This window comes from Magallana gigas, chromosome 4 (assembly GCF_963853765.1).
Source record: "Magallana gigas chromosome 4, xbMagGiga1.1, whole genome shotgun sequence".
Lineage (NCBI taxonomy): Eukaryota > Metazoa > Mollusca > Bivalvia > Ostreida > Ostreidae > Magallana > Magallana gigas.
In genome coordinates this window covers 27,249,648-27,263,699 of record NC_088856.1, presented here as the reverse complement: position 1 = coordinate 27,263,699, position 14,052 = coordinate 27,249,648, and the positions used below count along the sequence as shown (strand labels likewise).

At 33.8% G+C, this 14,052-nt stretch overlaps 1 protein-coding gene and 1 long non-coding RNA gene across 6 annotated transcripts in view; both read left to right on the top strand.

Moving 5' to 3' along the window:
• Nucleotides 1–14,052, top strand: part of LOC105347243 (inter-alpha-trypsin inhibitor heavy chain H3) — an 84,335-nt gene that overhangs the window by 46,995 nt on the left and 23,288 nt on the right. The window lies entirely within an intron of this gene.
• Nucleotides 2,643–8,562, top strand: LOC136274604 (uncharacterized). Its single transcript, XR_010713041.1, has 2 exons — nucleotides 2,643–4,408; nucleotides 8,272–8,562. It is a non-coding gene; the product is annotated as an uncharacterized lncRNA (long non-coding RNA).

Here is a 14,052-nt window from a genome sequence, read left to right as displayed (position 1 = left end):
TACATGTATGGATTTCAAATTAACAACTGTTTAGCATACTAAAAATCAAGTTGGATATTTAATTAGGCAAACAATAACGACACCTAGTTTTCCGCGGACATGCGCAATGAGGTCGGTTTGCTCTTCCTTAATCAATATTCATGAAAAGGTATATTTTCCTGCCAGGAAAATAAAAAATTAAAAATCTATATCTTTGTAACGAGATGGAAATCACCATTGTAATTTACAGATTAAGGATAACTTTTATAAATAGACAAACACATGCGTTGTCACTGTCATTCAAAATTGACAAAAATTATAGCGTGTATAGCTTTAAATACGTAATTCAATATTGATATAGCCAATATAATACTTGTATGATATTACAGTACTCTGCAAATGCATGAAGATCTTAACGAATTAGGACGGAAATGAATTTTATTATTTTTTATAAATAAAACAATATCAAAAATATTGAGATTTATGATAAAAAGCCTATATAATAGGTCAATATTACAATTTATAAAATCGTCATGGAAACGTTATGGATAAATAGTTACCAGATCTGTAAAAGCTTTATTGAGAGAATTCTTGTATTGTTAACGATAAATTGTCCTCGCACCAGTAATATATATTTCGTCCCGATAAAAATGTTTTAATTAAAACTTTTTAATTTCTCATCAATAGCGAACATTGTCTTTTGTAGATGTTAAAGTTTATAAAAAGCCAGCCATGTATATAAAAAAAAATTCTATCCGTGGATATATTTTTAGCTGAAATAAAATATTAAGGTATTTGGTTTCCCTAACATGTTACATCGATCTCTCCACAACTTCAAAATGTGTATATGAAAAATAATGTTGGTCAATGTATTCAAATAGTTAAAAATCGTATGATATGAAAGAAAAATTGGCTAGCCATTCCAATTGGGACCAAAGGGTCTGTTAAATCTTTTGATATCTTCAATACTGAGAAATAACTCGTAGTAAATCATAGATGCAACGATGTTTATAGCATTGCTGTTTACCAAAGCAGTACCACATTGAAATCACATGAAAAGCCATACATATTATAAATTTTCAAATGATGACGTCACTTCCGGTTTCAGATGTTGACGATTTTGTAAATTTTTAAGGGTCATTTTGTCCACGCATCTCCTCCGAAACTAATCCAGATAGAAGCTTAAAATTTACAGAGATTGCAGATGGATTTATGTAGATGTACCCCCATGCTTCTAACTATGAAAATTGCTTGTGGCCTCGAAGCTCGCCTTAACCTGAAAATTAGCACCAAATTTTTTCACGGAATTTTAGCACATTTTCTGTAATATTTTTTGATGTATAAATATTATGTTAAGACATGTAATGCAAAAGATGTTAATATTTGCAAGACCTTTAATTTGATATTTAAAAAAGGTGGCTGGCCCCTCATAATAAGGGCGAAGAGGGCTCTAAAGTCTTCTTACAATAACTCTTTACTAAACAATAATTTGTCATTAATATTAGAAGCAAAAATGTTCATAGTACAACTGTTTATCTATACAGTACCATACCTAAGTCATATGTTACGTAGTTAGGGGTTTCAAGGGGCCAGAAGTTCAACACTTTGATCATTAATATTGGAAAAAAGAGAAATATTTTAAAAAGCAATGTAGAACAAAAGTTGTTCAAAATAATGTTTTTCAACAATATGATAACTAGAATTTCGTTGTGGATGGCCCCAGTAGGGAGTTAAAGGGTCGGCCCCTAAAACACATTTATACAGATGTCTCGAGAACAGTTAACAATTCATAAACACTTGTTGAACAAAATATGTTTATATTTGCAAGACCTTTAATTTGATATCAAGAAAAAGGGGCTCTAAAGTCTCTTTATAATAACTCTTTATTGAACAATATGTTGTTATTAATTATAGAAGCAAAAATGTTCACTTACAGCTGTTTACCTATACAGTACCATACCTAAGTCATATGTTACGTAATTAGGGGTTTCAAGGGGCCAGAAATTAATTTTTTTTTAATCATTAATATCGGAAAAAGGAGAAATATTTTGAATAGCACTATAGAACAAAAGTTGTTCAAAATAATGTTCTAAACAATACGACAGCTAAAATTCTGTTGTTGGTGGCCCCAGTAAGAGTTTAAGGGTCGGTCCCTAAAACATAGTTGTTCAGATATCTCGAGAAAGGTTAACAATTCCTGAACACTAGTTGAACAAAATATGTTTATATTTGGAAGACATTTCGATTGATACAAAAAAGGGACTGTCCCCTCAAATTCTTGGTTTACAAAATAGTGTTAAGTTCTTGGTTAAATTAACCCGTACCTAAAAATGTATTGCTAAGTCGTACTTTAACACATTCGGATTTTTTTTTGTTAAATTGTTCATGAAATCGTGAAGGTTTTTGTTAACTCGTACTTAAAACCATTCGGATTTTGTTAAGTCGTTGCAAGAATTATTCGGATTTCTTCAAATCTTTCTGTTTTCATGTCTCCTGGTATAAGTTTAAAACACTTCTTCTTACAGGAACTTTAAGCTTTACTTTCGACATTAACGGAAGACCCACTCGTTGCTTTGCAACGAGCTTTGCTCTAGTTATTATTATTATACTTTTTCTTTTTTTTTCTGACTCCTTCTCGGCTTAATAACTCAAAAAGTTTCCAACCGATTTTTATGATACTTTCAGAGATAATGTGAAACTAATATCCCTCAAAGATGTTAAAGTTTTCTCGATCACGTCACTTCCGTTTTGACGTAACGTCATTTTTAAAATTTTCAAAAAGTCATTTTGTCCGCGGCGTTTCTCAAAAACGCTTAAAGATAGAGGCTTGAAATTTTCAATGGTTATGATTTGGTCGATTTACCTCTGTAATAAGGCTGGAAATGAAAATATGTCACTTCCGGTCGAAACCGGAAGTGAAACAAATTTTTCGAAAAAATGAATTTTCTGATCAAATCAAAAATGAATATGTGTTTTGTAGAGCTTATTAAGCTGAATCTAACACTGAAAGCCGTTTTAAAATCGGACGATGCGTTACAGAGATATCGGGGTTTAAAAATTTATTTTTCCGGAAATTTTGATTCCGCGTCCTTGGTTTAAAAAATAGCGTAATGTTCAAAGTAAAATTAACTCGTACCAAAAATAATTGTTAAGTCGTACTTGAACACATTCGGATTTTTTTGTTAAGTCGTTCGTGAAATTGAAAAGATTTTTGTTAATTCGTACTCAGAATCATTCGGATTTTGTTAAGTCGTACCAGGAATAATTCGATTTTTTCATCTTTTTATTTTAGTTACTCTTGTTATTGGTTTAAGTGCTCTGCTTCTTACAGGAACTCCCAGCTTTACTTCGGACATTAACGGAAGACCCACTCGTTGCTTTGCAACGAGCTTTGCTCTAGTTATTATACTTTTTCTTTTTTTCTGACTCCTTTTTTGCTTCATAACTCAAAAAGTTTTCAAGCGATTTCAATGAAACTTCCAGAGATTTTAGCAAGTAATCGTCCCTCAAAGATGTTAAAGTTTTGAAGACAACGTCACTTCCGTTTTGACGTTACGTCATTTTTAAAAATTTTAAAAAGTCATTTTGTCCGGGACTTTTCTCAAAAACGCTTTAAGATAGAGGCTTGAAATTTTCAATGGTTATGATTTGGTCGATTTTCCTCTGTAATGAAGCTATATAATAAAAATCCGTCACTTCCGGTCGAAACTGGAAGCGAATCAAATTTTTCGAAAAATTGAATTTTTTGATCAAACAAAAAACGTATACGTATTTTGTAGAGCTTTTTAAGCTGAATCTAATGCTGAAAACCGTTTAAAATTCGGAGCATGAATTACAGAGATATCGGGGTTTAAAAACTGATTTTTCCGGAAATTTTGATGCCGCGTTCTTGGTTTCAAAAATAGTGCAAAATTCACACTGAAAGTAACTTCTACTGTAACAATTCGTACTGATCATAAAACTTTATTAAAAACATAAAATTATATGCATATTGTATAGTTTGCAAAGCTAAATACAAAACTGAAATTCGATTTAAAATCGGATACTGCATTGCAGAGATATCGGGGTTTAAATATTGATTTTTCCGGAAATGTTGATTCCTCGTTATTGGTTTAAAAAATAGTGCAAAATTCACACATAAAGTAACTCCTGCTGAAAAGATTTCGTACAGGTCATAAAACCGAACTCCTTTTTTATATAGTTAATCAGAGTGTTTATTGAAACAATTTCGTTAATTCGGTCGATAATTAGGTTGTTAGTTTTTATTAGTCTTATTAGTTTTAATCGAAATAATTATCGTACGATTCACTATGTCAACTCGCCATGTTTTGACTGCGAACAACAGCTGATAGCGGTGTGTCAGAAGAATGGCCTGCAAGACGGCGATAGTGGAAATTTCAGCTCAACTAACGTATGACAGATTATAAAGGTATGTTTCAATACAGAATATGTCGTATTGACTTTTTCTTTTCAAAGTGTTTGTGCACTTTTCAATCTAATTCGACATTCCTCTGACTCTAAACTCCGCTTTTGACGTGCGTAACAATATAAAAGCGGGCATTTGGGTCAGAGAAATCTCGGGATATTATCTGTTCAATGTATTTTCATGTGTATGTTTTGCACACTACTCTTTTGAATTTCTATTTATTATTATGTATATGTATGTCTTAATTTGTATTGAACAACACACCACACACTGTAAAACAGTGCAATTAAAAGGGGTGGGGTCCAAAGGCACACAAGAGTAGAATGTTGTAATTAGAGTGCATGTTTGCATGATGATAACTTTACCCTAAATATTTGAATATAGCAGATCTTTACCATATCACCTCCACTTAATTAATGAATTAAAGAACTCAGACAGGCTTGTGCTTAATTAAATAAATATATTTGACATGGTAAATATTCAGTCTAATTAAAATTAGAACTTTTGTCTGGCTCCCGTTATATATGATTATCGCCTGTGAAAGAGCATGTAAAACAGAGTGCAAGATGAAAAGAACTTTAAGTTCAGATTTTAGGTTAATGTCCCTGATATCTTAAAAACATTCTTCTCAAGATTTGATTATTTCACAGAACCATTGTAAATTCTTTGAGATTACCGTAGTTTATCTTTTATATATATTGAATTTTATTGATTCATTTTAGGTAAACTTTACATGCAGAACACATCTACATTGTAAACAATTTTTACAGTAAGACAAATGTATGTAATAATTTTAACTACATGTGCCTCGATCAGATCTCTCTCTCTCTCTCTCTCTCTCTCTCTCTCATGCTTTTAATCTTGGCAAAGCATCACAGAGCAACATCATTTTGTGCATATCTCTATCTAGGAAAAGAAATCAACAATGCTTTAAATTTCAAAATGAGCATGTATTATCGTGCAATCCCTCATTTTTTCATTGTGCAACTAAAATCCAAAGCTTTGTAAAATTGTTTATTGAATTTTATACATACTAAACATAATATTGTTTTTAAAACCTGTCATTAATAAGAAAAGAGAAAAAAATCCTCGCTAAAATTTGCAAAAAAAAACCCAGTAGAATGCATTTAATAAAAAATGGTATAGCAGAAAATTATACTTTGAGGCTGTTCGGACGAAATACTGTAAGTCGTTTAAATTCCACCGTGTTAAAATTTCATGATTTTTACTAAAGTATCAATTGCGATGGTTTTAATTTCACGCTGCTTAAAAATTCAATTGATCAGAATAGAAGCATTTAAATTTCATAATATTTGGTTAAAGTGTTCAAACTAATGCTTCTTAGGAAAATGAACAAATAGGGGGAGGGTATACATGTAAGGGTATTTCTAAGTGATGTGATGCTTTTGTCATGATAATATCATGTATATGTATGTAGTTTTGAATAAGGTTTCTTATTTAGGGAGGTTGAACAACAGTTGACCTCTATAAGATTAGGTAAAGATGCTTTATTTATGGAGAGCCCTATAAATCTGTGTTAAATAGAAGAAAGTGGAAATGCTGGGTTCACTTAAATGGCCATATTTTTCTTAATCCTTAATGGAATCGGCAAAATGAGGTATACTTTTTCTCAGAAAAGCATAAGCTTTGTAAGTTTAAGACAAGATGACTTTTCAGAGAATGTTAGTGTAAGTTTCAAGACTACATGGTATTTTCAGATTTCTCATTTAACTGTAATTTTGAGTGGATTTTGTACCAAAATTGGGAAAATGGATGATTTTGTTGGTTATATATGTCATTACATGATTTATTAGCTATATACAAGGGAAGTAAATCCCTTTTAAATGTGTAGAATGACCACCACTAGAGTAAATTGGCTTAGAAAGTAGGTATTTTCTATCCTGATGACAATTAATATGCTTAAGTTAATTACCGAGATAAGAATTAATACTGTCAAAGAGTTTTGATCAATTGAATTATTTAAATTATAAATTTGCAGCAATTTTGCTGTCTGATTTCTTGAAATAACATTAAGCAACCTGACTTATATAACTCAATTTTTTTTAAACAGCATATTTTTCTTTCAAATAAAATTCACATGTAGACAAATGCAGTTATCAAAGTATACAATATGTAAAAAAAACTCAAGTTTTTGCTCCTTCCTATCCAAAAGTGATATTTTAGATATATTTACAGAACTCAAAAAGCCACCCCCTCTTTCCAATTGTCTCCATTACATGTTGGATATGTAAATGTACATTTGACCTTGAAATAACATCTGTTATTATAATTACTCTCGAAATGATCAAGAAACAACATATTTTTACCCTTTTATTGTATATATACATAAAAAATGTAGGAAAACATGTAAAATTTGAACATTTATCATGGAATTCTCATCCGTCCCCAGGTACCCGGTTGTGTTTGAATTTCATTTTAATTAAGAGCAAACATCACACTTGTAGGTCTTACTATTTTAGCAAAGTTAAAAGGAGACTAGAAACCAGAATAAATAAGAAATTCACAAAATATGATTATAAGCTTACTGTTTCATGAAAACAAGAAATCACATGTATTGTGAAAAAAATGTTACATTTCATCCATTTATGAAGAAAAGATCAATTTTCAATATCACTGATGGTTGACTCAAGGGAATTGCCACAAGTTTCATAATATGAGGTTAAAGTGTTCAAACTAATGCTTCTTTGGAAAATGAACAAATAGGGGGAGGGTATACATGTAAGGGTATTTCTAAGTGATGTGATGCTTTTGTCATGATAATATCATGTATATGTATGTAGTTTTGAATAAGGTTTCTTATTTAGGGAGGTTGAACAACAGTTGACCTCTATAAGATTAGGTAAAGATGCTTTATTTATGGAGAGCCCTATGAATCTGTGTTAAATAGAGGAAAGTGGAAATGCTGGGTTCACTTAACTGGCCATTTTTTTTTTTTAATCCTTAATGGAATTGGCAAAATGAGGTATACTTTTTCTCAGAAAAGCATACGCTTTGTAGGTTTAAGACAAGATGACTTTTCCGAGAATGTTAGTGTAAATTAAAGGTAGCAAGGGACAGTTTCGGATAAAGTTACCCATCAATACTTTTGTAAAATTGAGAGTTGCTGTACTTGAAGGCTTATGAGTGTTGCTAAAATTCATGAAATGATTTTTAATGATTATCATTTAGTTAGAGGGATGTCTCTTGTTAAAATTGATATTCAATATGTAGGCCCCATATGTTAGGTACATGAGATTCAGAAGTAAAATGCAAAACCTGCGGCTATGACTGTTGTGTTGACTTTAGACAGTGAAAATGCAAGTTACAGACGGGAGGGTAAATAACACGAAAAGTAGGTAGATGGGGCATTATAAACTATACACCGGTAAGTTTCTGACATGTGATGGTGCAACATGCACATGGTACGGAAGGTCAACCCTTTGCAGGGAATTGGCTGGGGGAGGTCTAAAAAGCTGAAAAATCATGAAAAATTAACAAAATATGGAAGGGTCAAAATCTCATAAAAACCAGTATGTAGAAAAATTTTACAGGTTTTGACTAGTAATTTTCTTCAGAAATTGGTGATTGGCCTTATAAAGAGTGAATTAAAGGTATTTTTGCTGAATGGGAACTGAGGAAATTCTAGTTACAGGGTTCCAAAGACACACGTCCCCAGGCTACAATGAAATGTATCAAAAAAACTGTCCTGTGCCATCTAATGTCACGTATCGGGATATGTCATACTAATTACACTGCATGGTCAGTGTATTTTTTTTCAGAAATACTATGCATATGTTAATGTAAACACAGCTATTATTAGTACCGGTACATGTATTAACACAGCTTATTGATTTTTTTAATTTCAGCTATTGGTGGCCACATGGTTTTTACCTGTTCATTCTTTTCAGCTCTTGAGGTTAACCTGTCACCTCTACCCACATGCATATTCCTAATGTGTTCTACAGACTATTTACCAGTAATTCAAATTAAATCGGATAATTCATGAACAGTTACTGTAATGGAACTTTAAGAAAGCATCATGCCTTGTTGTGGTTTGTGTTTGATAAGAAATTATAACAAACAAAATTATGGCTGTTTAAAATAATTTAGAATTGTTAGCTGTGAAAATTTGTTTTTCAATAAAAGTATGCAATTATGTTTCCTTTATTTTGTTTTTAGCTCACCAGAGCCAAAGGCTCAAGTGAGCTTTTCTGATCACAAGTTGTCGTTGTTGTAAACTTTTCATATTTTCATCTTCTTCTCAAGAACCACTGGGCAGATTTCAACCAAATTTGGCACTAAGCACCACTAGGTGAAGGGGATTCAAGTTTGTTCAAATGAAGGGCCACGCTCTCTTTAAAGGGGAGATAATTGAGAATTATTGAAAATTTGTTGGTATTTTTCAAAAATCTTCTTCTCAAAAACTATTCGGCCTGTAAAGCTTAAACTTGTGTGGAGGCATCCTCAGGTAGTGTAGATTCAAATTTGTTCAAATCATGGTCCCCGGGGGTAGGGAGGGGCCACAAGAGGGGGATCAAGTTTTACATAGGAATATATAGAGAAAATCTTCTTCTCAAAAACTATTAGGCCAGAAAAGCTCAAATTAAAGTGGAAACATCCTCAGGTAGTGTAGATTCAAGTTTGTTCAAATCATAATCCTAGGTGGTATGGTGGGGTCACAATGGGGGAATGGATTTTTACATAGGAATATATAGAGAAAATCTTTAAAAATCTTTTTCTCAGAAACTAATCAGCCAGGAAAGCTGAAATTTTTGTGGAAGCATCCTCAGGGAGTGTAGATACAAAGGTGTGAAAATCATGACCCCGGGGTCAGGTTTGGGCCACAATGGGTGGGGGGGGGGTCAAAGTTTCACATAGGAATATATAGAGTAAATATCTAAAAATCTTCTTCTCAGAAACTAATCAGCCAGATGATTCTTTATAATTGTTAAGACTTTGGCCCCAGGACAGTTCTTTGGCCTCACAAGAAGGTTCAGAGTTTGATGTAGGTTTATATCCCATATATATAAACTATTGTTGAGGATCTTTTTGAGAACTGCAATACTCAACATGCGATATGACTATAAAATCAATATAAAATCATCCTTTTAGAAAAGGAACTAATGATTATAAACATAAGAATATTTAGGGGGGAAAATGGATTTTATTTATACAGGATCTACATGTATTATTGTACATTGTCCAGATAGTTTACATTGTGACTCCATTAAGCTGATTTTATCATACCTATTGTTCCTCAGGTGAGCGATGTGGCCCAATTGCCTCTTGTTTTAGTTTTTCATTTTTTTTTCAATATTAAAAATTAAACATGTAACCTACGGTAATTTTCATGATGAGTACAAAACTAAAATCCGTTTTTAAATCGGATGATGCATAACAGATATCGGGGTTTAAAAATTGATTTTTCGGAAATTTTGATTCTGCGTTTTTGGTTTCAAAAATAGCGTAAAGTTCAAATTCGTACCAAAAATAATTCGATTTTTGTTAAGTACTTTGACACCTTCAGAATTATTGTTTTGTTAAGTCGTTCTTAGAATCGTTAAGGTTTTTGTTAATTCGTACATAGTATCATTCGTATTTATTTTTATCTTTTAGTTTAAGTTGCTCTTGTTATTGATTTAAACACTCTGCTTCTTGCAGGAACATCAAGCTTTACTCTTGACATTAACGGAAGACCCACTCGTTGCTTTGCAACGAGCTTTGCTCTAGTTTTCTTACCGATTTTGTGTCAGCGATTACTCGAAAACTGTTTGATCGATTTTAATAAAATTTGCAGATCTTATTGACATTAGTTTAAACTTGATCGGAAATTTTTTTGGTTGATGACGTCATTTCCGTTTTTGAAATATCGACGTTTTCTTGATTTTCAGAGTGTCGGCTTGTCCAAGAGAGTTATCAAAAACTATAAAAGATATTAAGTTCAAAATTTCAGGAATGATAGACAAAAGATTGTAGATATGTAATAAGGCATTAATAAATTTCAGGCACAAAAGGCGCTAAAGCTCGGTAGGGCTCAAAAAGTGAGATGAAAAAAGCGTTGTAATTTTGCTTGGTTTTCTTAGATTATCTTTTTTCTCACAAATATTTTGTTAAGACATGTAGAAGAACAAAAATTTATATTTACAAGATCTTTTGTTTGACTCCTAGAAAAAGGGGCCGGCCCCTCAAATTAAGGACCTAGAACCCTTCAAAGTTTTCACTTTGTAACTCAAAAGCGGTTAAGATTTCGATATGGCTGTCGCGGCAAAAGTTGTTCATTATGATCTTATTAATGTCGTTACAATAATATTTTCTTCGGGTATTGCGTAATATGAGTGTAAAAAGCCAGACTTGTTACCATATACTTGTGTTTTATTTGGCAAATAAACGGGGTATTTGTGAGTATAACTGACATAAAGGATACCGGTTTACACACGGAAAGTGTTTAAACATTTTAGTTATTTTCTAGTGAAACACATTATGGATAAAAGAACTGTTTCTATGCAATGCATTTGAGTCGCATTTAAAATCTAGCTGTATACCGAACTGTGTATGTTAACAATTACGTATCCGATCCCTTGCCGCAGCCGAGGAAATAGGTCACGAATGGACTAGCGAGCGGTCTGCCGTTATCTAATACACAAGATTTGCGTCTTGCTGTAATGCAAACATGGTTTTTTTTTATGTAGCTGCAAACACAAAACTTCCGAGTTTAATGATTTTAATAGTAAATAAAAAAGATTATACCTTTACCTAATACCATAGATGTCACATACTCAATTGTTTTCTATTTGAAATCCGGAAGTTATCCGTCTTTGGTTTTGTCTTTTATGTGTATGTCAATAAATTAGAAACTAACATGGCTGCCTCCATTGTATACAACATGGTGTCAGAATAAATCTACGAAATTCGCCCATCATTAGAGGCCATCGGCAGAAAAATACAATCTTAAAAATTGTTAACATACCGCTGCCACCTTTTAAAGACGAAAAATGGAAGGAATAGCAGGAGCTAGCCCGAAGATGGACTGGAATGCACCCGACCTAGTTACACAGTGGAAGTCATTCAAACAACATTGCCAGTTTTGGTTTGCAGGCCCCCTTATAAAAGCATCGGAAGCCCAGAAATGCAACTACGTGATGATCTGGATAGGAGACAAAGGTAGGGACATTTACTCTACATGGGATCTCTCGGAGGAAGATAGCAAGAAACTAGACGTACTGTATACGAACTTTGAGAAACACGTCAAACCCAAATCAAACAAAATCTATTCCCGATACAAGTTTCTAAGCAGGGTTCAAAAAGATTCGGACACTTTTGAGGAGTATTTGACAGAGCTTAAGTTATTAGTGAAAGACTGTGAATACAAAGATGCGGATGACATGATAAGAGACGCCATTGTGTTTGGAACTAAAGACCACAAAGTCAGGGCTAAGTGTATCGACGAGGGTTCAGATTTGACACTTGAGAAGGCAATTAATTTTGCAAGAACTCAGGAAATATCAAAGGCACAGTTGAAAACAATGAATGGTGAAGATAATTCAATAAATGCTGTAGCTACCAAGCAAAAACAAACCCCTTCTCAGTATGCTCACGGAAACTATGGAAAATTCAACAGGGGAACATCTGAAAAATCAAAATATCCATGCCGAAACTGTGGTGGCGTACACGAACCGAGACAATGTCCTGCCTATGGAAAACTCTGCACAAAATGTAACAAAAAGCATCACTTTCCCTCAGTATGTTTGTCATCAACTACATACAAGGAATTCAAGCCTATGAAACCGAAGCCACATAAACTCCACACACTCCACGTGGATGACAACACCAACTCTGAAAGTGAATCAGAACTATTTATCGATACCATAGAAGAAGTAAACTCTCTGACTATGGATGAATGGAAAGAGACAATCCTTGTGAACAATGTACCTGTAAAATTTCAGTTGGACACAGGTGCTAAGTGCAATGTTATGTCTTTGGCAACATTGAAAGCCACATGCAGTGAACCTAAAATCCGGAGAAAAGATGTCCCACTCAAGTCATATTCTGGACATCTCATTAAACCTATGGGCATCACCTCCCTTACATGCCGTCACAGAGATCAAGACTTTCAGGTTGACTTTTATATAGTCAGAGAGGATGTACAAGCTATTCTTGGAGCAAAAACTTGTCAAGAAATGAAGATGGTGCAACGCATTTACAGCTTGACTCCTAGTGCATTACCGGAAGACATAGTAAATAGCAACATGTATGAAAATTTGTTCAAAGGCCTTGGATGCTTGCCTGGCATGCACACTATAGGTGTAGACAAAACAGTCACTCCAGTAGTACATCCACCAAGAAAGATACCTATTGCAATCAAGGACAAAGTCAAGACAGAATTGGATCGAATGACCGAGATGGGAGTTATTGTGAAACAGGAAGAACCTACAGAATGGGTTAACTCGATGGTCACAGTCATTAAACCGAATGGCAAAATTAGAATTTGTATTGACCCAAGAGACTTAAATAAAGCAATTTGTCGTGAACACTATCCTCTTAAAACAGTGGAGGAAGTTATTTCACAGATGCCAAATGCCAAAATATTCACCAAACTGGATGCCACTAGTGGATTCTGGCAACTTAGACTGGATGAGGAAAGCTCAAAATTATGCACGTTTAACACTCCATTTGGACGCTTTAGATTTACACGCTTACCTTTCGGCATCAAATCGGCTCCAGAAGTGTTCCAGAAAGTGATCTCGCAAATGGTCTTGGATATCGAGGGAGCAGAAGCTATTATTGATGACATCCTGGTGTGGGGATCCAATCAGGAAGAACATGACGCAAGATTGAAGAGAGTGTTAGAGAGAGCAATGGAGTACAATCTCAAACTCAGTGCAGAAAAATGTGAATTTAGAAAATCGGAAGTCACATATGTTGGCCATAGACTCACAAGCAAAGGAGTCAAACCTGATCCAGAAAAAATCAGAGCTGTATGCAACATGGTAAAACCGACATGCTTGAAAGATCTACAAACATTTATGGGATTCATCCAATATCTCAGCAAATTCATGCCTCACTTGTCTACAGTCAGTGCACCCCTAAGAACACTGCTGGAGAAGAACACAGCATGGCACTGGGATGAAGAGAAGGAAACAAGCTTCCTTAAACTCAAGGATATGGCTACAAATGCACCTATTCTTCAGTATTATGACCCGAGCAAACCTCTTACACTTAGTGTTGATGCTAGCTCAAAAGGACTAGGCGCAGTACTTATCCAAAATCAGAGACCAGTTGCTTACGCATCAAGAGCACTTACGCCAACTCAACAGCGGTACTCTCAAATTGAGAAAGAGACCCTAGCAATTGTGTATGGTTGCAACAAATTTCATGAATATGTTTATGGACGTGAAGTACTCATAGAGACTGACCACAAACCATTGCAGTCAATTTTCCAAAAATCTCTTCACAAAACACCTCCAAGACTTCAACGACTCCTACTTGCACTAGAAAAATATGACCTTGAAGTCAAGTACAAACCTGGTAAGGAGATGTTCTTAGCAGACCATCTGAGCAGATCATACCTACCTGAAACCAAAGAAATACTAGTTCCTGATATCAATGTCAATGAGATCCATCTCATTTCTCATTTACCAATTTCACAA